Below are 13398 nucleotides of genomic sequence, written 5' to 3' on the forward strand. Positions count from 1 at the left end.
TTATTCTGGGCCTTTTAAACTCTTATACTTTCTATTACAACTGAACTATAGCGCTGTATACTCAAATCACATCTGATTGAAAGTTTGGTTCATTTACATCCATTTTGACCCACTCACTCGGTCCCAAAAATCAAACTTGACAGTCTCAGGACTGTCTGAATGAACTATAAATTGGAACAACTCACTTTTTTCCATAAAACCTGCTTGACTAGAGAGGAAAAGAGAGAACGAGTGGGTGGGGTAAGATGGCCATGTGCCTTAATAAATAGAAATTGGTTATGCACAGCAGCGAGCATTTAATACAAGAAAAGTATTCTTACCTTGAAGGTGGGAAGTGAAGGATGTGAGCCCGTACAACCTGGGCAGCTGCTCTTTCCCCTGTGCTCGCAGAGGCTGGTTTGTGCTTAGAGTGCCAAGACTTCATCAAGTCTCTACCCTGTGACAGGGAGAAATCACTTTTGAACCTGGAACAAATCTGTCCCAATTCCTCTCCATACAAATCGTGCCCAGCGGTATATTGCTAATGTCAAGGTTACTATGTTAAAACCCAAGATAGAAAACAGATAGACCGAAGAGCCCACTGGGGATTTGTTCCATTTACAAGGTTCCATTCGGGTAGCAAGTGGGCTTTTAGCCTCATGCACCCCTTTGATAACAACAAATGGTCTGAGCCAAGGTCTAAGGCAGAGCTGGCTTTGGGGTACATATACAGAACTACAGCTAGGAATTTTAGATCGAAAATATAAATCTGATTTTTAGACCTGGGAGCATGAAAAACTGGATTTACTGCATGACCAATGGTATATATTATGAGTAAATCAAGCATTAAGAATCTTGTAAAAAGGTTTCTTTTATAACCAGGTCAAGAATCCAAAATATGAGGTTTACATCCTCCAAATCTCTGAAATATAAATTCAGTCACTGCTAATGAGTTTCTAAATAATCCAGAGAAACTCACATTATTCAAAAGCCGAAAGCTGGTTAATATCATGATTTTTAAAACTTCCTGAGCAGTGGACAACTGACCAGAGTTCAGTAACTAGAGTGCATGTGAGCAGATAAAAATGTAGACGTTTTACACATCGCTCATCTTTTTTATTTTGCCAGCTTTATTGAGATATAATTGACATATGATATTGTGAAATTTAAAGTGTGTAACGTGACAATTTTATATACATACGTATTGCCATTGTCATTGCCAAAATGACTACCACAGTGAAGTTAGTTAACAGTTCATCACCTCACATGGTTGCCATTGTGTGTGTGGTGTGTGTGTGTGCATGTGTGTGTGGTGTGTGTGTGTGTGTGTGGTGAGAACTCCTAAGATCTACTCTTTTAGCAAAATGGTCAAGTGGACAGTTCAGTACTGTTAGCTATAGGCACCATGCTGCACATTAGATCCTCAGAACTCATTTGTCTTATAACTGGGAGCTTGTACACTTTGACCACCTTCACCCATTTCCTCCACCCACACCTGCACAACCACCAATCTACTGTGTTTCTGCGAGTTCAGGGGTCCCACATAAGTGAAATCATACAGTATTTGTCTTTCGCTGTCTCACTTATTTCACTAAACATAATGCCCTCAAGAGCCATCCATGTTGTCACAAATGGCTAGATTTTGTTCTTTTTATGGCTGAATATTATTCCAATGTGTGTGTGATATATATATCACATCACATCTTCTTTACCCCTTCATCTGTCAGTGGATGCTTAGATTGTCTCCATGTCTTATCTACTGTAATAGTGCTGCTGTGAACATAGGCATGCATGCAGCTTTTCGAATTATAGTTTTCTAGGGATGTTTGCCCAGGAGTGGGATCGCAGGATCATATGGTAGTTTTATTTTTTATATTTTGAGGACCCTCCATACTGTTCTCCATAGTGGCTGCACCAATTTACATTCCCACGAACAGTTTAGGAGGGTTCCCTTTTCTCCACATTCTGGCCAACACTTCTCTCTCACTTTTTAATAATAGCCATTCTAACAGGTGTGAGGTGATATCTTATTGTGGTACTGATTTGCGTTTCCCTGATGATTAGTGATGTTGAGTTCTTTTCATATACCTGTTGGCCATCTGTAAGTCTTCTTTTACCCCTCAGTCTTTTTTTTTTCCTCTAATGCCCTTGTTTTTAATCAGGTCTATTGAGATACAATTTACATAGAATAAGCATCATCCATTTTAAGTGTATAGTTTCATGAGTTTTGAGAAACACATATTGTCATGTGTATTAGTTTCTTAGGGCTACTGAAACAAAAGTACCACTGTATATATCATATATATTTCATATATGTCATATATATGATAATTATATACATCATTATGTTGAGTGAAATAATTAGATATCATAGAGATAGTCTTGTGTTTGGCTTCTTTTACTCAACATAATAATTTTGATATTTATTTGTATATTTTTTAATTGAAGTATAGTTGATTTGCAAGGTTGTGTTAGTTTCAGGTGTGCAGCAAAATGATTCAGAGATATATATATATGTATATACTTTTTCATTATGGTTTATTATAGGATATTGAGTATAGTTCCCTGTGCTATACAGTAGGACCTTGTTGTTTATCTATTTTATATATAGTAGTATGTATAGGTTAATCTCAAACTCCTAATTTATCCCTCACCCCTCCTTCCCCGTTGGTAACCATCAGTTTGTTTTTCTGTGTCTGTGAGTTTGTTTCTGTTTTGTAAATAAGTTCATTTGTATCATTTCTTAGATTTCACATATAAGCGCTATCATATGTTTCTTGTCTTTTTCTGGTTTACTTCACTTAATATGATAATCTCTAGGTCCATCCATGTTGCTGCTAATGGCATTATTTCATTCTTTTTTATGGCTGAGTAATATCCCATTGTATATATGTACCACATCTTCTTTATCCATTCATCTGTTGATGGACATTTAGGTTGCTTCCATGTCTTGGCTATTGTGTATAGTGCTGCTGTGAACATTGGGTGCATGTGTCTTTTCAAAATAGAGTTTTCTCCGGATATATGCCCAGGAGTGGGATTGCTGGATCATATGGTAGCTCTATTTTTAGTTTTTTAAGGAACCTCCATAAATTGGCAGTACCAATTTACATTCCTACCAACAATGTAGGAGTATCCCTCGTCTTGAATGCCTTTAGATTTAGCAAAGTAGAAACCAGTCCTTTTATGCAAGTGAGGCCTTTGTATTAAGCAGTGTAGTAAGTGCTGCAGATGGATGGTCTCTGAAAGCCGTTGCTGCATGGCTTTCTGTAGGGGGAGAGTTTGCGTATCCTCCTATTTTTGTGCTATAGTGATAAATTGTCGAGGTGTATGTTTTAAACCAAAGTGTAATCTTAAAACCTACCTAAAAATATTTGGACTGTGTTGCGGGTCTAAGGTTTTACTGATGTTACTCTTTTCATCAGTGTTTTCTCCAAAGACTGTTGTGTTTTATTTGGACAAAAAAAAGATCAAGTATAGCCTTTGTTTTTTTTCTTTTTCTTATTTAGTAATAAACTGGAAAAGCATGTGTATTTTAATTCTTTTCACTATCAGTTCATATAGTTAATTATAAAAGTTCAGTCAGTTGTAGTTGTCAGTTACTGGAAAAAGCCAAGAGAAATCTTAATTATTTAGGGACTGTTGTATTTATTCTTTTACCATGTGTTTTTGAAACAGTTAATCTGATATCAAAGTCTGTCTATCCTCTGAATTTAACCAAACAGAATACATAGAACACAATTCTGACCCTCATTGTCTTTAGTTCCCAAGATGAAGCATATCTAAAGAATTGCCATCCAATAGTAATAGGAATGGCTTTTAAATGTCTGCAGCAATTTACAGTAAAGTCACTTTTGGTCACAAATACAGCACAGGTGTAAATTTTGAAGACTTATGTGTAAATCACATATCACAGTTGCATATGTTTTCATAAGTCTGTCCATTTGGGGGTTTTTTTAAACATTTTAAAAGATATTCCCACATTCTAACTCATTCTGTTTCTGGCAAGTAGAAGACACCCACGCTTCCGACAGGGAGCGCCTTTAGGCAGACCGGCCCCTGGACAAGCTTTTGACACTCGCGCTTTCCACTTGTTTCCTTGAGCGCACCAGCATGTTAGGGGCAGGTGCCTCCTCACCTCCTGGGGTCCCCACGGAGTCCTCCGCTTTCTGTCCCCCACCCCAAGGGGAGACTCTCATCGTTCTCATCCAGAACTGCACTCCCCCTGCTAGTGAGTTCAGGAAACCACTTCTCTGTGTCTTGGTTTTCTCATCTGTTAAAAGTGGGTAGTAATATCTGCTACTTCATAAAGTTGTGAGGATTAAATCCCAGTGCTTAGCCCTGGGCTCAGCACAGAGAATGCATCAAATATTACAGTCACTGGCTCTTCCATATACAGTGGAACCTAATGGGGGCACAAGGGCAGTGAACCGGGGGTATTTGAAAAGGCTGCATTTGAGATCATATCGTACTTTTGTAATAGAAAACAAGTATCTCACCACAAACACTGTAAATTACGGCAGCTCTTCACACAGGCATGTCCATCTAACCAGAAGTGACTCACTGGCACACATTCAGTGCATGGCTCATGTGCACAATAACCTCTTATGTTGGGTGAATAAGGAAACAGATTTCTACTCTTGTAGTTTTCTGGTAAATGCATCTGATGACCATGCTCATGGCTTTCAAAGCTCTTCCCTCAGTGTCAGCTGGCTGGGTGGAGCCCTGCTGAGGGATAGCCCAGGATCTAACAGAGCGGCTTGCTCAGCTCACTCTGGGCACAGAATTTATGAACTCGAGAGGACAATGCAAAGCCGTGTGCCCAAGTGCCAGGGACAGTGAAAAGCTGGTGTTGATTTCCTAGGTTTTGTAAATTCTTCAGAACTGTAAGGGAACTAGCATTTTTTTAAGTACCTTTCACGTATCAGACTCCTTGATTTCTTATTAAAACAAAAGAAACCAAAAAAACCTTGCTATGTAAGTATTATTCCTCCCATTTTACCGTACCACGTTGTACAAGAGCCAGGCTGCGTCCCAGGCCTGGCTGCCGCCTCGCACCCTCCTGTGCCTCAGTTGAGCCCGATGGGTCTCCCCAGTGTGTTTCCAGGGCTCAGGGAAGCTCTGCCGGCTGAGGCTTCCTTGTGGTTCTGTATATGCCAAGTGATGCCCGCGACCCTCTCATTTAGATTGTTAGTTTCTTTTTTCTTACAGAGTCCATCTACAAAGTTATCACAAATGGGTGTATCCCTTCACACCACTAGCAGTTCTTTGTATCAACAATTCCAGGGCTTCCCTGGTGGCGCAGTGGTTGGGAGTCCGCCTGCCTATGCAGGGGACGCGGGTTCGTGCCCCGGTCCGGGAAGATCCCACGTGCCGCGGAGCGGCTGGGCCCGTGAGCCATGGCCGCTGAGCCTGCGCGTCCGGAGCTTGTGCTCCGCAACGGGAGAGGCCACAGCAGTGAGAGGCCCGTGTACCCCGCCCCCGCAAAACAAAAATTCCAAATCTCATTTTGTAAACAATCAACAGCCCGATCTGTGGGGTAAACAGTCCCAGCTTGCTTTGTGCAGGTGAGCTGAGCACCGTGCTGGTGAAGGGAGTGCTCCTAGCTCCAGTTAAACTATTGTGGAAAGTTTTGTTTCGGTTTGTTTTGATTTCATGAGCCTGAGGTTGTATGTTTCTGCATTTCATATCCCACCTTCTTAACAGCAGTGCTGTTTTGGAGTGCATTTCCTTTGTATTGGATATCTTCTTGTCTTCCAGATTAATTTTAAAGTATTCATTTTGGCCTTTAAATGTAGATTGTCCAACATGATGATTTGTACATATTTCCAGTGACAAATCTTCACCTGATGACTTCTCCTCTTAATGAAAATGATGTATAGCATTTGCAAAATTTTCACCGAAGGTCATTTCTAAAATTGCCCGCCCACAAGCAGTAAAAGGAATGTCGTTATCAGTTTTAGCAAGAAGAGAGTATCTCAGCGTGTTTGCTCCCCTGCCCTGCTGTGTTAGAAGGGCTCCCAACCACAAGTGGATTGTGCTAAACATCTGGACGAGACTCAAACACATGGTCAGAGATCCAGGTTTTCCCAAAAATCTTAGCTGTTTGGCACCTTCTGAATAGAGTTTATGCATATTTGCTGGTTTTGCTTCGTGTAGCAAAGCAAACATGGGTTTGCTGTTTCTGTGCACAATGAATCAGTTCCTGAAATGTGTACAAATCCAGCTTAGGCAAATCTAATTATATCTTCAATGCACTAGTGTAGCTTACTATTTAAAGAAAATCTGTAGTGCATTCTTTTGTTAAGTGTAGAGTCCCCCCTGAAAAGCTAATAACTACATAATTAATATGTGTTCCATGTGTTTTCTTTTTCTAATATGCTTACACGCGGGTTTTTGTGTTCTTTTTTTTTTTAATTGCTGTACACTACCTATTATGTCACACGGTATTGAAGAATTAGACAGGTTGTTAACCATTTCCCATCTGTCAGTATTGGCAGAGTGGGGAATCAGCCACAGACACATTTACCCATCCTTGCAAAGTAGAAAGGCTTGCGCATAAAATTATATGGATTTGATGTAGAAGATTACATGAGATCTTTACGTTTAAAGCTCTGGCATGAACATCGTAAGACAGGATAACAGAATGTCAGGACAAGGTTCCGTTCGAGGGTCTTCAGTCTTCCATGGGTAGGAGATGTGAAGTGATCAGAACTGAGGAATGAGCAGTGCTCCTGTCTCTTCATCACACCCCTGTAATTTCCTGCAGAAAGCACTCACAATATCCCAACCAACACTGAAAACTGCCGTTATTTTCCTTTGCTTGTCTTTCATCAAGGCAAATGCAAATAAACTTTAAAATGATTCATGGAGGCTAACGACCCTCATCAATCTGCTGATGACTGAAAAGAAGATGCAGGAGCAGTTTGCACTACACTGAATCTTAACCGAGGGATAATAATATAGTAGGGAAGTTGCTCTGTGAAAAGTATTTCAGATTCAGAGGGAAGAGTTGTTCAAGTTGAAGATAATGGAATTATGCCTGAACAAGACGATGTCTCTATCCACAAGTAAGGAAGCGAAGAACTTCCGCACTTCTGATGTGAGCACCGGTGTCTCACCAGGTGGTCCAGTGTGTGTCACAAAACCGCTCTGCACGGTTCTGTGTCAGGACATGATGAGCAGCCCTCAGCCAGGCCCACACTGACGCTGACCCACTGTGCCCTTTGATGCCACAAAGGCATATTCAGCCGAGAGGGAAAGAGAGCGACAAGGTGGTTGCTAGAAAATGATAGAGTCCAAGAGGGGTTGCAGCAGAAGGAAGAACGCCCTTCCCTTACCACCTTTCCACGTTTAAGTAATTTCCACCGTTTGAAACCTGCTCAGACACCTGCTTCTGCCTGGAATGAACTGGCTCTTCCCTCGGCTTCCCTCAGCAGCAGCCGCTTGACGGTGAATCTCCTCCCTTCTTCATTTACTCCACAGCATTTTGGTGGCTCCCAGTGTCCGTGAGGCTTTTGGGGGGAAGCTGAGGATACGGCAATGAGCAAAGCAGGCAAAACTCTGTCGTGGTGGAACGCACATTTGTGTTGGGAAGACATAGAGTAAACAAATGAACCAGTCAAGTGTTAAAAATAAAAGTAAAGCAGGAAGGGGCTTCCCTGGTGGCGCAGTAGTTGGGAGTCCGCCTGCCGATGCAGGGGACGCAGGTTTGTGCCCCGGTCTGGGAAGATCCCACATGCCGCGGAGCGGCTGGGCCCGTGAGCCATGGCCGCTGAGCCTGCGCGTCCGGAGCCTGTGCTCCGCAACGGAAGAGGAAAAAGGAATAGATAACTGGGTGTTTCCATCGTGTGTTCAGAGAGGTCCACCGGATAGCGTAGCTCCTAGCAGAGACTTCAGTGAGGTGGGGCAAACCGCCGTGCAGCGATTAGAGGAAAGAACGTACCAGGCAGATGGAGCATCCAGGGTAAAAGCCTCGGAAGGGCCAGAGGACCAGGATGATGGAGGGAGAGGAAGCCAGAGGGGGCGGAGGAAAGTGAGGCATGGCTCGGACTGTACAGCTCTGGAGCACAGGATCCAAAGCTGACTCAGCAACAGCACTTCGTACAGTGGGGGCTGGTGGCAAATTACCAAGAAATTTGATGAAAGAAGACGGCAAGACGGCCAGTGGTTTAATTGCACAGCATTAGTATTGAAATGTTCACAGTATCACAGATATGGCACTAAAATTAAGCCCCAATGCAGTGCCTGACTTAGAATGGACCGGAGTAGGGAGTCACTGGTGCAGCCCTCGGGGCAGTCGATGTCATTCCCCCTCTCCTAATTCCCCGGGCTCCGGGCCTTAATTCGCTGCAGTTTTAACTCAATTTATATGAAGTGCCTCCTACCTTCCAGCCCCTGTGCCGGGGACTGGAGCCCCAGATATGAGTAAGGCACTGTCCTGCCCTGGAAGCAGATCTAGAGCACATTCCTGTCTACAGGCTCTGACACAGAAAAAAATGAAAAGCCTTGAAATCATGCGTTTATAGAGAATAAATTATGAAATTAGGAGGTGAAAGAAAAATGGGTTAGTTTGACATTTTAATTCCCACTTTAACATATATGGACAGAGAGAATAAACCTACCTCAAGTCATTGATTTCTCATGAAAACTATGGATAAGACTACCAAAATCTATTTTCAATATAGGTACTACTGATCATGCTTATATAGGGAATTTGGGGTTGGAACTATATAAAGGCAAAGCTGGAAGTGATGGGTGGCCCCCTGTTCCTGTGCAGGCCTGTGTCACCCTCAGATGTCAAATACTGGGTTGGAATGTGGGGGTCCCTGTTCCCCTGCAGGCCTACCCCATGCTCAGATATTGAATATTGAGTTGGAATATGGGGGGCCCTGTTCCCCTGCAGGCCTACCTCATGCTCAGATATCGAATATTGGGTTGGAATGTGGGGGTCCCTGTTCCCCATGCAGGCCTATATCAGGGGTCACGATTAAGGTGAAAAGACACATCATACTTCTGCAAAGTAGAGAAAAAATTGCCAAGCTGTAAATGGCAGCTTGACAAACAACATTACAGGCTGGATTCCAGGAGAGTGCTGCAGGCCTGGCTTCCTCTGGGGCTGGAAATCATAGTGAACCCACAGAACACACTGGGAAATGGAGAACAGAATGGAGACTTGCGAGTGTGGCCGGCCCTCCAGCTGCGGCTAGGAGACCACAGGTGTGTCGGTGCTGCAAGACCTGCGCATCCGGAGAAACCCTGGACAGCCCCCTCCGGAAACAGAGCAGCGTCAACCGAGACACCCTAGGGTGAGGCCGGGAGTGGAGGAGCGCCAGCCCCGGGTGTGCAGGCAGGAGGGGGGACTCACTCTGGCCCCCACTGCCCACCCCAACTCTCCTGAACTTCACTTCCTTAAATCAGGTGGCATCAAGTACAAATCGACATCAAGTGCAGCCTTCAAAGAAAAGAACAATCCCAGCCTGGCCAGAGGGCGTCCTGCACGGTGCGGGGAGTGGGGGGAGGGGGGGCGTCCTGCCTCTTTGGCCTCTTTGACTTCATGGATGATGCTAATAATGGGCGAACATGTGACCTGATGACACACCTGTGAATCTGATGGGGGCTGCAGGGTTCTGCCCCACTTGGCCAACCCATCTGCGTGTCTCCTGCAAGCTGCTTCCTGGGTCACTCGCTGGCTTTGCCCTGGGGTCCCCCACAGTGGAGCTTGCATGCTCAGGGTCACTGTAGCCGGGCAGGGATGGGCATCCCATCGCTCAGGCAGGCAAGTGTGTGACCAGGTTGGGAAGCTTGTCTGCTTGTAGAGCCCAGGAAAGAGCTCCGGGCTGCGGTCAGAAAGAGGAAACATCAGAGGGGACGTTCAGAGGACAAGTGCTTCCTCGAGTCCCCTCTGCAGCCTGAAGGATATCTTTTACCTTGAGCTGCTCATCGATTCATTCATTCATTTATTCACTCATCGAATATTCGCTAAGCACCTATCAGGGATGCTGTGAGCCAGAGGCCCTGCCCACAATACACACCAGCTGTACACTGACACTCATACCTTCCCTATCCCTGTCTGTCATAGTTCCTCAAAACCATTTTTCTACTTAAGTCAGGTGGAGAATTTCTGAGTATTATGCAAATGCAATTTGTTCTCTTTCTTCACAATTCCGTAATGCAAATTGCCTCATATGTGATGCTCAATTGGGTAATGATGTCAACGTAACAGGGAAGTGAAAGATGATTTTTCCCAAACGGCAGCGACTGAGCGTGAAGCACATCCGCCTGGCTGAACGCAGCAAGCCTGAAGGTGCGCACACCGCCATGGCGCCTTCTTTATTTTGGAAACTCACTCTGCCTTGCAAGTGCCTATGGGACGATTCTTCCCAACCTGTGCAAACGACACAAATGTAAAGCGATACATCTTTAGCACCACTGTATTTTGTGCAAACTGCTCCTCTCTACCTGTGACGTGTGATGCGGGGCCCTTGTCTCCAAACCCAGCGGCCTGCACCCTCCCGACACACCCCATCAGGCTCTCTCCACATTGATGTAGGTGACGGCCAAGATTGCTGAAGCAGCTCCCTGTTAGAACTCAACATCTCTTTTTAACTGTACTAATATCTTATTAGGATTGTTGTTTATGTTTGGTTTCTGTTTAGAAAGTTCCATAGGCTCAGAGTGGTTTGCCCTAACTCTATTTCTCTATTTTTATCATAAGCCCTGATCTTTTTACTGAGCAATCTTACCTAAAACCTGGCTTTTTATCGATGCATTTATTTATTTATTTTTAATTGAAGTAGAGTTGATTTACAATGTTGTGTTAGTTTCAAGTGTACAGCAAAGTGATTCAGATAGATAGATATTCTTCATATTCTTTTCCGTTATGGTTTATTATAGGATATTGAATATAGTTCCTTGTGCTATACAGTAGGAACTTGATATTTATCTATTTTATATATAGTAGTTTGTGTCTGTTAATCCCAAATTCCCAATTTATCCCTTGCCCCTTTTCCCCTTTGTAACCATAAGTTTGTTTTCTGTCTGTGAGTCTGTTTCTGTTTTGTAAATAAGTTCATTTGTATCATTTTTCACATTCCACATATAAGTGATATCATATGGTATTTGTCTTTCTCTTTCTGACTTACTTCACCTAGTATGTTAATCTCTAGGTCCACCCATGTTGCTGCAAATGGCATTATTTCATTCTTTTTATGGCTGAGTAATACTCCATTGTATATATGTACCACATCTTCTTTATCCGTACATCTGTTGATGGACATTTAGGTTGTTTCCATGTCTTGGCTATTGTATGTAAACAGTGCTGCTATAAACATTGGGATGCATGTATCTTTTTGAATTATAGTTTTCTCCAAATATAGGCCCAGAGTGGGATTGCAAGATCATATGGTAACTCTACTTTTTAGTTTTTTTAAGGAACCTTCATCCTGTTTCCACAGTAGCTGCACTAATTTACATTCTCACCAACAGTGTAGGGGGATTGCCTTTTCTCCACACCCTCTCCAGCATTTCATCAATGCATTTCTTGCACTGTGGTAGGAAAGCTGGTATAAGTGGGTTCGAGTTTATCCATTCTGCCAGTTCAGAAGCACATGCTGCATTCTGCTCGATAATATGGGCTTTTCAAGTGAAAGGCATCAGAGCATCCTTAGGTCATAAGGATGACATGGGACGTGTCATTCTTAGGTCAAATAAATCAGGGATAAAAACCTGTGTCAGATGATGGTTTAGTGTATTCTTCATCCAAATTTTTCTACTCTCCTTTTTATCAAGCTATGTTAAAGAAATCTTTAAGCCTTACAAACCTTACATCCTTAGGTCATAAGGATGACATGGGAGGTGTCATTCTTAGGTCAAATAAATCAGGGATAAAAACCTGTGTCAGATGATGGTTTAGTGTATTCTTCATCCAAATTTTTCTACTCTCCTTTTTATCAAGCTATGTTAAAGAAATCTTTAAGCCTTACAAACCTATTCATCAAAGGTTCAAAATTTTTTTAATTAGCCAAAATTTTAATAAAGGAAACTTTTATGCAGTTTAGATAGAAAAATAATGTTGCTGCAGGTTGAAACAAATTTTAAGACTGTTATAATAGAGCAAATTGAGAATATTTTATTTAAAATATAAGTTGATTTAATAATCGTAAACTTCATTTTTCACCTTAACTCTATGAATTTTGACATCTTCTCAGTACATAAAATCTGTAACATTTGGATTACTCTGTCTTTTCCTGCTTTTAACTTAAAGTAAAATTCCAAATAATTTTCAGACTTAGAAGATGCAGTTCTTAACCTTGCCGCACACAGCCTTCTCACATCTCTCTGGTGCTTCCTGTTTCTCTAGGCTTATTTCTGCACCAGTTTCCCTTAAAGGTGCCCACACAGGTAGCAATGGGTGTATGCATACCTGTGTGCACATGTGTACACACACACTCACATACTCACAGTCACACTTTACACTACAGCAGTAGCAAACCATTCACACTTTCCAGGAACACTGCCTCTGTGTTTTCACAAATGGTAATTCTTCTATTTGAAAGCCTGGCGCTACCACTTCCCTTCACCACCGTGGTAATTCTTACTCGTTTGTTAAGTCTCATGCCCCCTCTCCCTGGAAGTTTTCACCGACCCCCAGGAGCTGTTACACTCCCTTCCTCTGTGTTCTGGGGTCCAGCACAGCTCCCAGGGGGTGGTCTGTAGCAATGGGTGGTTGATAACAGTGTTCACCGTGTTCCAGTATGATCGTTGATTTCCAAACATTTTATTTCTGCTAGACTGAAAACTATCTAAGAATCGGAACTACATGTTAGTGGTCTCTGTATTTCCTAGTTTGTACCACACTGCCTAGCAAGCAGTGGACGCTCAAAAGACGTGCAAATAAACTAAATGACCCAGCCCCCCAATCCAAAGTAACCCAATCCAGTTACGTACTCCACATGCAGTCTTGTTTTTTCAGCTCTGTGGCATTATCACGGTTTTATTTATTTTTTTGCATACTTGTGACTTTTTCATTATTGGTTTCTGTCCCCAGAATGCAGACTCCTTAAGAGTGGGCCTTGTTCTATTCACCACTCCCACCCCAATGTCTGGAACAAAACAGGTACTCAATGCCTGGGAGAACAGAGGTGCAAAATAAAGCTATCAACTGTGCAAAACGAATGACTAGATGCAGATATTAGCGTATAAATTCAGTGCTTGCATAGAGACATTAAGGTACTCTGGCTCCAATCAGTCTTTTAATTTTAGCAGTATAAAATTCCAAAAACAATTTTTCATCCTTTGGAAGATCTGTAAAGGCAAGTATAATCAAGTGGTGTCGAGGCCAAGTTTCAAGATCTAAAATAAAATGACTATTTGCTAACTTTTGCCTCTTTTTTTCCCCCACTCGTCCTCGTTTTCTCC

At 42.7% G+C, this 13398-nt stretch overlaps 1 protein-coding gene across 5 annotated transcripts in view; it reads left to right on the forward strand.

Annotated features, from left to right (window-relative positions):
• KCNQ5 (potassium voltage-gated channel subfamily Q member 5) overlaps nucleotides 1-13398 on the forward strand; it is a 577598-nt gene that overhangs the window by 378078 nt on the left and 186122 nt on the right. The window lies entirely within an intron of this gene.

This window comes from Stenella coeruleoalba, assembly GCF_951394435.1.
Source record: "Stenella coeruleoalba genome assembly, chromosome: 12".
In the NCBI taxonomy this organism is placed as follows: domain Eukaryota; kingdom Metazoa; phylum Chordata; class Mammalia; order Artiodactyla; family Delphinidae; genus Stenella; species Stenella coeruleoalba.